This window comes from Amblyomma mixtum, chromosome 7 (genome assembly GCF_055824585.1).
Source record: "Amblyomma mixtum isolate Tamu chromosome 7, ASM5582458v1, whole genome shotgun sequence".
In the NCBI taxonomy this organism is placed as follows: domain Eukaryota; kingdom Metazoa; phylum Arthropoda; class Arachnida; order Ixodida; family Ixodidae; genus Amblyomma; species Amblyomma mixtum.
Window position 1 is genome coordinate 29922477 of NC_143018.1, and position 12018 is coordinate 29934494.

Here is a 12018-nt window from a genome sequence, read left to right on the forward strand (position 1 = left end):
ATGACACACCGAAATCCAGAGCCCCTCCGTCCTCAACGGATCCTACGGAGGCCAGTAAGGACCGCCTTGCGCATGCCCTGGTTCGCCTACACGGCAAGCGATCTACAGGCAGATACAGGCAGGATCCTTCCCGCACCCTTACCTTCAGCACCAAGATGTACCCGGAAAGGTACCAGAAGGAATGTGATTTCTGCAAGACTGAGTTCGGGACGCTCCAACATGTCATTAGAGTATGCAACTTCATCAAGGAAATCCCCCCACCTCTTAGCTGCCCCACTACCCCACCCCATCCCTCATCCTTCCTTACCGAGCGATGGGAGACCTTGCTAACCAGCCCCGCCGCGGAAGACCAGCTCGTCCTGATCTCCAGGGGCCAGGCGGCGTGTTCGCCAAATGCAGCCGGTACAGCCAGCGATGACAGCGCCGCCCACCGGCAGGTAGCAGCACATTAAGGCTGGTTATAAATATTCATTGAGAACGACTGCTTGACATCGCTGCTATGGCGCAGTGGATTAGAGGCTCGTGTTGCGTATGGAAGGTCGGCCGTTCGACTCCGCTCTCTGTACTGTAGTTTTATTGTTTTTTTTTAATTTCATTTTTTTCCATTTTTTCCCTTTTAGGTCGCAAATCGTGATGCTTAGTGGCATATAACGCCGTTTAAGAGGATTTATTATACCTTTTAGGTAAGGCGTAGTGACAATCTTCAGTCACCGTGATCAATGCACCGTGGTTTCAAGCCTTGTGGCTGTACAGGGTGCAGTTGACGAATACGCGGCCAGGCGGCCAGGGATGCATATGGATCCCGTGAAGAGGGAACCACTCCCATCGACGGCATCTAAGCAGACGTCGTATTTAGCTCGAGCAAATAAAGTTGTTTCTCGCTCTCTCTCTCTCTCGCCTACGCGGGAAATATTCTAGAACTCACAGCTGACGAGAACTTTTAGAGGCCCATCAGTCTAACCATCACAAGCGTCTGCGTGCCCCACCCGATGACCCCCCGACTCCTACGACAGCTCGGGTATCACATCCTGTGGAGACTACGGACGCTGCAACGAGACCCATTCCTACTCTTATAATTGAACAACTGCGACTCCAGCCCCTGCCACGCAGGATGAATCCGGATCTGCACCCGAGCAGTAGGCGAGCCCGCGCAACACCTCACTCGCCATATGGGAATCAGCAGGATGTTATGTACACAGACTGCGGCGTTCCTCCCAGAACCGCCCAAAAACCCTCACTAACCAGCGACTTCACCTTACACAGGACCCCATACACCCTACTGTAAAATGTGTGGCTCCATAACCACGCTTAATCACACATACTGTAACTGTCCAAGAGCCAACACGTCGCGCACGCTCTCGGTACATACCCATGTGGGAGGCCTGGTTTGACCACCTCGGCAAAACGGCCTCTTATTTGGCGCAACCTCTTGCAGCACCGGATCACCGCTCCCAAAAGAAGGCGAACCCGGACATATGGGCCATATAAATTATTTTTTCTCTCTCCGTATCAGTAGTAGAATTGGAGCCGTCGCTTCGGCCTCTTCACACTGGCGATACACGCTACCGTTTCGGCCCAGTGCACTCGGGACCCAGGGTAAATAGAATGCGTCGTCCTAGCCCTACCTGTCGACGAGGCAGCATAACACACCGACAATCTGCACCAATTCACAAACCGCATGCAAACACTTTCTCCGCGGAAACATCCCTCTGAGGCCCGCAGGGTGCCTCACCACTCCATCCCTCCGCAACACTTTGACTGTCACGTCTGGACCTGGCCAAGAGGGTACGTTCGATAATGTGCGCGGTCCTAGACACACACGAGAAATCTCATTCCGAGCGCCGCTCGATCCCTCTCGCGAACCCCGTGGCAGAGACGACGACTGCACACCCGACTATTATGCTGTCAGCACTTATTAGAGAGCTTCAGAATAGGGTGGTCACAAAGAAATGAGAGGCTTCAACAGTAGAGACGCGCGTGCGTCATGGACTTTTAAAGTAGGCATTTTCTCTGCGCAGTTGTGCTAGGCTTCGCTTAGCTGATAGCTGCTCCATTGCGAGCAAAAAAAGAAATGATCACAAATAAAAATAAACAAATGAAGGTGTTTTTGTTCTATATATGAGGCTACTTTTCTGCAGCTCAAAATTTCGCATAAGATAACCGAAACAAACGGTACAAACAGCGGCCGCTTTAGACATTTTTGCATTGCTTGCCACGTGTAGAGCCATCTAGGGCGTAACACGCAATGGTAAATATCGCATGTGTCATTTTTCTCACCTTTTTTGACATCCGGTCCAATCAAAATTACTTCATGAAAAAGAAAACGGCGAGTTAACCGAATGCTAATTCTTCGTGACCCCTTTCTGCAGCAAACTACTTAACATGCCGCGGTTGCCCAGTGGATAGTGCGCTCGGCTACGCAGTATGATTATCCGGGCTCGAGCCCGAGCGCGGCGGCAGCGTTTCAATGAAGGCGAAACGCAAATAGCGCTCTTGTACTATGCAGTGGCAGGGCACGTTAAAGATCTGCACGTGGACATTATCCGTGGGCGTGCCCGAAACCACCGGCCGTCGGGCCCACCCTGAACCCATCTCGCTCTTCCTGGTAGTCGCTCTGCTTGCCGCGGACCTGGTGATCAAGCGCAGACTGATCACCCAGGCGAGACATGAGTCGCAGGCCAGAGGGCTCCTGGACATTCAGGAGCCCTCCCACGGTGGAAGAACCGTGTTTTTTATTTTTCCTTAGTTTTGTGAAGTAGAGCTTGTCCCCTGTCCTTCCATGCGGTTTGTCTCCTCCTCCTCCTCCTTGCGGTTCAGCATTATCGATACCACGACCACGATGACAATCACGATCAGCGCTGCTATGCAGGAAAGTGGAACCCAGAATAAGGGCGACGCAATGAAAGGCGACTCCTCACTGGTTCCTTTTGGTGCATCCATAGCTTGTGTTGTCGTGGCGTCTTTGGCCGGGGCCCTTGTCGCCGTGCTTTGCGTCGTCGTGGCCTTTGTCGCTGTGGATTTCGCGGTGGTAGCCACTGTTGGTTTAACAGCCCAAGGGGCGTAAAACACGGAAACAACGTTCGAAACATCGGACTTCAGCCCATCACTGTTAGCCACTCGGACTCCCAGGTGAGCGTGCCACATCCAGGCGCCATCTTGCCCAAGGAAGGAAAAGCTGCGAGGAAGTGACAAAGTGACGAAATGCCGGTCACCATATGGCAACGGATCCAGGTTGCCTTCGACGACGTCGGCTTCTGTGATTTCAGCCTGGTTTTCGAAGTCGAATTTTACGTCTTCGAACTCTTTTCCGACTCGAATATCCACGGCGGAAGCTGCAAAAAAGTAACGTCGTTGAAGGAGAAACAGGACACCATCCAGTGTGACGTCATCATAAGCTGTGCTACTGATAATCACTGATATAAAAGCTATGCTTTCGTTTCCCTCACCTAGATTTCACAGAAGTCATGTGACCGTTCTGGCTGTATATAGTTCACGAGGGAACTTTAAAAGGGGTCATTCTTGGTCAGGTTGCCACGGGCGTCTGCTTGTCCTCTTACATGAAGTAGTCGTGGTGGGCCAAAAGTACGTGAGCTAACTTTTTCCCAAATAGCTATCCTCACGTCATTTAAATCCTTATGAAGATGAAAGATACTGTGCTTAATGGCGTGCCAAACATCCGGAGATGTGTTTCGTCACATTTGTAAAGTGATACGATCACGCTTAGAATTGATGCATGTTGAAACAACTCCATCTCAAAACCAGGAAATGATCCTCAATTCCGGGCGCGCTTAGGCTAGCACCTTTTTCAGAGATGCATCCGTTGTGATGGAGTGAAAATAGTTGCTAAGGTATAACTCTCTGCTGTGCTATCGGTTTCCCATCGCCTGTATGTCATTGTCGAAGAGTTCAATTCAATTTATTGACTTTGCAACTTGTATATAAAAAAATGTAAAATTCCCGGGCAAATTTTCGTTATCCGGTGATATTCGTTCCGTTTTTTACTGACGACAGGATTCGTGTTAAACCTGTCTGCGAAATTAGGCACAAATAATAATAAACACCCGCAGTAATGCTGTGCAGCTATTGGGGCCAGTTGCTATCTTCGTTATGCTGCCGAAAACGCAAGGCGCTGCACATCACGAGCCATTTCCGGCATCCCGTCACTGCAGACATACGCGCATCTTTGGTTAGGCTGTTGGTTAACGCAATGGGAACTATCCTTTTTTTTTTGGAAACTACAAGCGAAATTTCGGATTCACTGTGATATTTGATTCAAAGTTTGAAAGGGGATATGAGACGGTTCTCTGAGGTGCCCGAAGGACAACCAACCGTTCTAATGGCTCCTTCAAATATTCCTAGTTTTCCATAGCACTACAGGATAATAGTATTGCGGCGATAGTGGATAGGAATTCAGTGCAAAAAGCGGTGTGTGTACGTTAGCCTCATGAAGTAAAATGCGGCGTTGTATTTCTCTGAAAGAATACACTTGTATGTAGAGAAGGTTTTATGCGGTGGATACCAAACATCAACATAATGCAGCATGCCTGAAAACAAACCTCATTTTTTATAGAGTATTCATGAACGCTGGGGTACATAGCGCGAACAGTGTAATGAGAGTAGAAAAAAAAAACCTTTAAAATGCTCCCCTCCCTCCCTCATTAGCCATCGTCACGTCTTCGATGAGACTGTCCCAAGATTCGATTCAAACTTGCCCAGTTTTTCATTCAGGAATACTGCACCTAATAAGTAGATTAAGCGCCTGTGAGCTCCACAGTACACGTGGCTTCTTAAAGTGCTTACCCTTTCCAAACGTCAGGTGAGCTCCTGGCCACGTCCAAGTTACCAGCGCCAGGAGAGTGTTGTCCTTTCCCGGCCGCGTGTCTCTCACGGCGAGGTCACTGGTGTATGCTGGAGGCACTTGCGCTTCCACAATATCTGTCGTCACAGTGAAGGAACCTCCGGACACCACCCTCTGGAAATCGCCCAATGTCTCACCGGGTGGGCCGGTGGTGTCTTCGGTTTGGGCGGGGCTGTCGACAATCGTGAACCACTCCATCGGCCACTCGCTCCGGAACTCGGATTCGTTGTATTCATCTGCGTGGTTCACAGCCGGCAAAGGTGCATAAGGTGAACGGGGACAAGAATTCAGGCCAGCAGCGCAGTTTGAAAGCTCAGAAAAAAAAATATACGCACGCTCACGATAGTCCTGACTGCTAAATTTGAGTTTCAGCTCTCTAGGTGTTTTGGTTTCCGATGTATTAAGGTAAAGAATTTCTCGTTATTTTGCACACACACACACACACTACTTTCATGTACTACTCCTCTAACAGTCTTTGAATGCAATGAAGGTGACTTCCCGATCACTTATGTATATGGAGATGTGTTCATCCTGCTCCAACAATGACAGATTCATAAGCAGACGGTTTACATGTCAGTGCACGATAAAGTACCTCAGCTGGTCTAAATTTCTCGAGCTCGTCATTACGGCGTCCCACATAGCCTCAGTCACTTTCGAACTTTAAGCCCCATGAACCATAAACTATAACACAAAGCTGTGAGTGGTGGCTGACGCGGACAGTCGTTCGCGTGCAGCACATTTCCCAGCAGCGCCGGTCAACGCAGACGAGTGCGGTGCCACGGCCACGTGGCAGCGCGTGGGTGCGCACACCGCTAAAGCCACTCCTCTACGCACCGCCGTAGACACCCCCCCAACATCTCCCTCAACCGCCCTATCTCCACACGTGTAGTAGCCATGGACGACGGATGCGCATGCGGGGTGCGCACCACTTTGGCGGTATCTGTGAGCGAGCGGCGGCAGTTTCCTTCGCTCGGCATCGCTGGTCTCATAGTGTCTTACTATCACCTAGTGGGAAAGCTGGCTGCCCTGCACTTGAGCCACCATGGGCGCTAAAACCATCATGGGCCGGTGAGCTACTTGGTGCGAGAAAGATTTTTTCGGGAACACGGAGTGGCACTACTACGTTGCTTTAAAACGCAGTTCTCCGTGTCAGAGAAGAGCGAGAAGAGTCGTACAAATGGCGCGCTCCGCATGCAGACGACTTTCGCGCGAACGTCGTCTGGAAACGCCATTGTAGCGAAAACGCAACAGCACAGAACGTCAATAAAAGGTTTCTCTGATTCGAAACGCCATTTAAAAACATCTTAAAGTGTTTAACCAACTAAGTTTTTTAAGCATATTTGTTTTTTAAGTGCGCTTGTTAAGCACGAAATATTCGTTTTTGTAGTGTTCAATATTTAGCCAATAGGAGAGCTAGCCATTTCTTATTCTGGAAGACTTTGCATTTACATGCTTTACTGCTCGTTTGCTGCAATTTAAAGAAAGTATATTGAGTGTTAGGGCACCCTTGATTATCGAACAGCGTTTATTTTTGCATTACTTTCTGGCTGGAATATGTGGTTCAGCAGTCGGACTCAACGGCTCTTGAAGCTTTCAGCGCCCATAGTAGCTGAAGTGGACTTGAGGGATCTCCATGCAGACTCCCATAGAGGGGCGCCAGCTTTCGCTCTAAGTATTAGGAAGAACCTCTACGGCTGATTTGATCTATGGTTTGCATGCTCTGGCGCTATTTTTTTCAAATCAAGTATGCACCAACTCGCCAAGAAGAAGTGTTACTGTTCTATGGCTGGTCGAGAGGGAAGCGCGCTAGATCTCCCCTCGCTCCCCCTGAGCTCGGTTACACCTCCCACGGCGTCATCTAAGAAAGAGCGCTTTAGAGCTGCGCTCAGAAAAGTGTTGTAAATATAAGGAGTGTAAATCAGGCTGGCGGACCGGAGTCCTATATACAACATGTTATCGTAAAAAAAAACGTCAGCATTGCGTGTGGTATCACTTCTACCCCGCACCGCTACCCCCGGTGGTAACGTGCTCACGCAGATGGCTCTGACAAGCTACAGGTGCAGGCCAGCACAATGCGCACCTGCGCTCTTGGGACGATCTGCGCATGCGCAATGCCGTTGCGTGGTCGAGGCATGCGACTTCGATAAACACTACGCTAAACGTATCTAATACCGCTATCAAAGACTCCTGCAAGAGCACCGCTAGCACAGAAATGCATTATTGCACTACGTTTTCGTTCGAGTTTATAGGCCCGCATAGAAGTTGCTCTATTAAAAATATCGTGTTTTTCGGTGGCAGTGGCGAGCGATGGACGCACTCTTACAAGGCTTGAACGTTCTTTGGCTCTTTTTCCGGGTTGGTGCATTCTTTTTTGTTTTTTTAGTTCCCGTGTATCGCCACTGCTGCGGCCAAACCTGTCGTAAAGTGGTTTGTGCATGAAATCCAAACGAAATGTATGACATGTGTACGTATGAATAAGTTTTCGTTGCCTGCAACAGACCCATTGACACTCTTCAGGGCCTAATCCTATGTAAAGAATGTGGCTACCCACATAATGAAGAAGGCTGTTCAGCAATTCGTGAGTAGGGCAAACCATTGAGTTCTCGTTCTCGCACAGCATTCCACTATCCAACGCGCAAAACAGAATCATTTCGCTGCAGAAATATGCCCCCCACGGCCGAGCCTCCTGGTTCTGTTATCGCCTCTGCTTTTTTTGAGCTCAATCAAAAGTCAAGAGTTTAATGCCACTGAAAGAAAGAGTCAATAAGTTGAGCAGTTCGTTCAGACAAAGCCTGAGAACTTTGCTGAAATCATGAAACGTGTGGATAATCAAGCCAAAGAAATCATGCACCTGCGGAAAAGAACGGCACGGGTAGAAAATACGCGCTGCGAAGAACAACCCGCTCAGCCGAACCTTGATTTGGAGGAGCTGGAATTCAAAAGTAGGAAAAAAGATGATAAAAGTTCATGGTGTTTCTGAAAGTTAGCCAGAGAATTTCCTAGCCAAAGTGAACGAAGTGACTAGAGAAATTAATGTCGGAGACGTTAGTGAGGGCGACATTGAGGCCTACGACCGGCTTCCGGCAAAACCGAGCAACACCAGCGCTTTCAACGACAGGCTGAAAGAAACCAATAGCTTCGCCGCGGTGGCTCAGTCGTTATGGTGCTCGGGGTGCTCACCCAAATGATTCGGGTTCGATGCCGGCCGTGGCGATTGAATTTCGATGGAGGCGAAATTCTAGTGGCACGTGTACAGTGCGATGCCAGTGCACACTAATGAACCCTAGTTGGTCGACATTTCCAGAGCCCTTCACTACGGCGTGTCACATTGCCTGAATCGCTCTGTGACGTTACAAACCCCCAAAACCAAGCCAAATCAATCAAAACACGAGTTCTTTTGCAGAGAAGGGCAAACGTCTCTACTTGTGTGAAACCCTTACCAGAAAAACGAAATCCTTACTTCTGCAAACTAAAGATTGAGCTTGGGAAAAAAAATTTAGCGGTGTTCTAGTTTTGCTTAAGGAGAGTGAGAAACGGTAGCGTCACGTTGGTTTAGCCATGTAACGTCTTGTTATGCTGTTCGTTAGAGCGTTTCTTAGGTATTTTCCTCGCTAAACCAGCGCGGAGCTACCGCTTCTCCATCCTTAACCAAATCTAAGCAAAGGTAAATTTTTCATGCTCTCCTGAACGCGTGATCTTACGCTCTAGCACGAACACCACATGTGTGACTTCGTGCGTAGGCGCGCCGCTGCTGCAGACCCGGACGTCACGGCCTAGCATGTGAACACGACATGTGCACTTCGTGCCTGGCGCGCCGGTGCTCCTTCCGTTATGTATTCGGTTTAGGAGGCCATGACGTGACGGCCTAGCACGTGTACACGGACTTATTCGTAGGCACGCCGCTGCTCCTACCGTGATGTACTCAGTTAAAGATGGCGGGACGTCACGCCGTATCAAGTAAACGTCGCGTTTAGGCTGTTCTTCGAGACCATGGTCGATGATATGGTCTAATTTTAGTTGACTTCGATGTCCCCTGCTCGAACTTGACTTCACCTTGAAATGACATTGACAGCCCCGCCTTGACCTTCACTTGACCTTGACATGTCCCGTTGCTTGACCATTGGCATGATCACTAAACATCCACCCGTTCTACAAACTTATGAACTGAAGGATTGACCTTGGTTGAGCCTTGAAGGTCATCAGCAACGCACGGCAGTCTCATCCCGGGACCTCCAGAAGTGAAGCTACCGCTTTATAAATATCAGGTTTATTTGATGCTCTAGTGGCAAGGTGCCTGTTCGCGGAAGGGAAGGTGACATTGCCCAAATCATTCGATATTAAAGTGACCTTGTGGACCTTTAATTCTAAGCATGTATCGTTTGTGATGATTCATGCTTACCATGACGCATGAGAAGGTGATTTGCGGTAGATGGTATTCTCCAACCTCATGTAGGATATGTTTCTGGAAACGCAAGTTAATGGCGCGTTCATGAATGCTATGGAAGCTGTGCCACATCTTGTATTTACCTCGTTGGTATTGCATAACGGTAGTGGCACACAACCCCTACCCGCATTCGAATACCAGTCCATATAGTTTCTTGCCATCTCGTTTGTATCTTTATTTTTGTTTGGAACAGACCACTGCGAGGCGGTTACACCGACCTTCGAGCCCTCGGGGACACTACGTTATCGCTGCATTCGATTCCAACCGGTATATCCGTTCGCCACTGTCGCCAACAAAATTCAGGGGGCACTTTGGCTCGTCTAAAGTGCTGCAAGGCGAAAGCGTTTCCTGGCCACTGTTTGTTTTATTTACTATTTTATTTTTCATATGTTCTTTTTTTATTTATTGTTTGCTCGTTTTCTTAATTTTTATTGTTTTTATTTTCATTTTCATATCTTATTTTTATTTTATTGTTGTTTATCTTCTTATTTTTTTATTTTCCTTTTCTTGACTTTACTCGTTTTATTTTATTTATGAAGCCCATGCATTCACTAGATGCGCCTTTATTCATGCTGGAACCTTGAGCCTCTTAAGCAGTGACGCCGAAAGGCGGAAGAATCTGCCGACGCATCTGTCGACACGGCTGCCGAAGCGTTTGTCAACACTCCTGCCGAGGCGTCTGTCGACACGGCTGCCGACGCGTCTGTCGACACTCCTGCCGACGCGTCTGCTAACGACAGTATGAGGCATTAAAGGCTTTTTTCGCCTTAATAGCGCGCACCACTCGGCCCGCTTGGCGTTGCGTACAGCCCCGCAACAGTTGGTGTAATCGGCTTTCAGAGGTGCGTTCTAGGATTGAGAACCCATGTCAGGAGACCAAACCAGCGCGCATTAGCGCAGTGTGAGATATCTGCAACTTTTTATTCTAACTAAAATGAGCGCAGCAATTATTTTGGCCAAGCAGATTTTCACATGAGTACAAATGAGCTAAAACTTTCATGCACAAGCCGGGGCATATCGCCATGAGACCGATGCTTCACATGCATAGGCAAGTAGACAGGAATTTGACGAAATAATCGTTGTAGAAGTGCGGTGTTTTACGCTCCAGTGGGACACACATTTTATAGTGGCGAAGCCGTAGAGGATCGCAACCTAATATTTTATACCACGTGGGCGTTTTTGACGTGCCCTCGCACCGCAGACTGTCCAGGTTTTTTGGAATTCTGCCTCCATCCAAATGCTGCCCCGCGACCGAGTCCCGTTTTGGCCATCTTGTATAAGTAGCCCAACGCAGAAACCTCGTAGCCTCCGCGTTGAGTCCAACCATATGAAGAAATCGAACTCAAATTGCCTGTTACTAAAGTTGCCCCTTTAAAAGCAAAGATGAACGAAAATCTCAACAGTAACATTAATTATACGCCCACCTGGCAGTTGGCGAAATGGCACTAGCAGCGGTATTATTCCAACTAGCTTTTACGTATGCACCAGTGCGTCTTAGCGACACAGATGCCCCCTACCGCCGCGCACTCGAGCGCACACACCTATTACAGCATATATGCACAGACAGGCTGCACTATCGCAAGTGTTACGGGGAACCAAGCGCTGTCATTGAACTGATTCCTATTTATTGAATTCATTTAGAAGGTAAAGGAAGCGGATGAAGCTTCGACATCGGTCGTCGCAGGAGAGCCCCGTTATTCTCCAGGCTGTTAAGAACGGCGTGAGCAGGAAGCAACCAGCACCCATGTTTCTCCTTTATGGTTTCGAGAAACCCCTGTCCACTCGACGACGTTTGCCTCAGGGCGTGCCGGATTGACCGTGAAGTGAGGGTAACGCAATTTGTTGCGTCTCCGCGCAGTACCCCAAAAAAAAAACAACTGAACACAAAAGCGCCCAATTCTCCGGGGTGGGCTCACGTGCGGGAGACGTCAAGCAGGTGGACGTTACCTCTCACAATTCGCAATAAACATGGCGGAATTCAAGGCACCTCGTTTCGGTGGCTCTTCTGCGGACCGAGCACCGCGGCGGGCTGGGGGGACTTCCGCAAGCTACGCGAACGTCCCGAAGGACAAAGGACGACTTCCGGAAGTCTTTTCCCGACCTCGCATTGCCCCCTTTCGCGACGGATTTCTCCTGACGGACAGTTCGCGGCAGCAAGGGGAACCCATCGGCGGGTCCGAGAACGTCGCATTCCGCAGTCGTCTTTACCTCGGAGGGATTCTCCTCTCCCAGGCTCAACACCTGACGGGGCGTGTCCACAAGTGTTGGTTGAGCGTGTTTGTCCGCACGAGTGAGAGTTTCTGGCCACTCCCACCCTGACGACGGCGTGATCAACGTAGGGAAGTTAGGGAAGGAGCACGCTGTAAAACTCGGTGTCGAATGCGGTCGAGGACCAAATTTCTGATCCGGACCCATTTAAAAATGTGAATAAATTCAGTCTTCTTTCGCCACCTTCGGACTCCTTCGCTCAGCGGCGCTCCTGTCCTGGTGGTGGGAACGGGCGTCGTGTGTACTTTGGTTCTGCCTAGCCGCAACCACGAACATCACCCACAACAAGGCCTTATGATGAAGACATAGCCTTGATAAAGAAACCAACTTATTCCGTATCTATTCTATTCACATCGTTCTCGCCATTCGTGATTAGCTCAAGCAGCGACACTCTACTGCTATTAAAATCACCAGCCTTTCGTCGAGGCTTGGGAATAAAGATACGATA

At 49.1% G+C, this 12018-nt stretch overlaps 1 protein-coding gene across 1 annotated transcript in view; it reads right to left on the reverse strand.

Annotated features, from left to right (window-relative positions):
- The window catches only part of LOC149335513 (calcium-activated chloride channel regulator 1-like), a 63474-nt gene extending 58550 nt beyond the window's left edge, over positions 1 to 4924 (reverse strand). The window contains exon 1 of the mRNA XM_089553949.1: positions 4801 to 4924. The gene's annotated coding sequence lies outside the window, so the exon portion shown is untranslated. The remainder of the gene's footprint in view (positions 1 to 4800) is intronic.
- Between the last annotated feature and the right edge of the window lie 7094 nt (positions 4925 to 12018).